Source organism: Piliocolobus tephrosceles, unplaced genomic scaffold (assembly GCF_002776525.5).
Source record: "Piliocolobus tephrosceles isolate RC106 unplaced genomic scaffold, ASM277652v3 unscaffolded_7358, whole genome shotgun sequence".
NCBI classification, from domain to species: Eukaryota; Metazoa; Chordata; class Mammalia; order Primates; family Cercopithecidae; genus Piliocolobus; species Piliocolobus tephrosceles.
Window position 1 is genome coordinate 1 of NW_022334672.1, and position 1,067 is coordinate 1,067.

General features: G+C 38.3%; 1 long non-coding RNA gene across 1 annotated transcript; it reads right to left on the reverse strand.

Moving 5' to 3' along the window:
- Positions 1–31: 31 nt before the first annotated feature.
- On the reverse strand, positions 32–1,038 carry LOC111532234. The gene is made up of 3 exons (XR_002728486.2): positions 906–1,038; positions 728–793; positions 32–272 (listed from the first exon to the last, which is right to left on the reverse strand). It is a non-coding gene; the product is annotated as an uncharacterized LOC111532234 (long non-coding RNA).
- Between the last annotated feature and the right edge of the window lie 29 nt (positions 1,039–1,067).

Here is a 1,067-nt window from a genome sequence, read left to right on the forward strand (position 1 = left end):
TATCAGTCAGTATGTTTAATTTTCTTATACTTCTATATTTTCTATAGGTCATCTTTGTAACAGAAAACAAACTGAATGAAAATGAAATGAATAAAAAATAATTAAGATAGGAAGAAGGTTCACAAAGTAATATAAAATTCATCTTAGGGTTTATATCAAATTCTTAATAAAAGTACCTTCTTTGCTCCAAACTGCACGTTGGCTTTGCCTTTGACTCATTTGGCATTTATGTGCATGATGACTGATTCTATCGAGTAGGCACTGCTTCAGCCCTACAGGAAGAAAAACACATCTCTAGAACACCACAGCATTCCTGATTCCCACTTGAGGAGGCCTAACAAAATAGCATATAACTTAGCAGCAGCAGATCAGTGTTAAAAAGTCTGGAGTCAAGGGGAAAAAGTAAAATTGGAACATTTCCAGAATCTCACAAAAAACAACAAACCGATGTTCTAAGTGCCCAACATGACCAAATTAGAACCTCAGATAAAGGTTACTGTTAACCTTTATCTATCCTAGCAGGTAGCTCTGTCACCCAGTCTGCAGTGCAGTGGCACCATCTCGGCTCTCTGCAAGCTCCGCCTCCTGGGTTCATGCCATTTTCCTGCCTAAGCCTCCCGAGATGCTGGGACTACAGGCGCCCGCCACCATGCCCAGCTAAATTTTGTATTTTTTTAGTAGAGATGGGGTTTCGCCATGTTAGCCAGGATGGTCTCGATCTCCTGACCTTGTGATCCGTCGGCCTGGGCCTCCCAAAGTGCTGGGATACCTTTTTCATTCTTGAAAGTAGGCGCTTCAAAAAGAAAAAAAAAATGTCTTTAAGATACCCTTGTACTCATGATCTACCTTACATAATCAAAACACTCTTGAGAGTGAAAATTGAGTATTATAAAAAAAAAAATCACCTGTTTCGTGAGAGGTTCAATACATAATGCTCCTCCATCCAATACATACCTTAAAAAGAAAAAAGGAAACACATAAAATAATCTTGAGAATTATTCCTGCTTAAACAATTTCTATGTGCCATTATTAAGAAAGTATGCACACAGTAAAGATAAGAAGAGAAC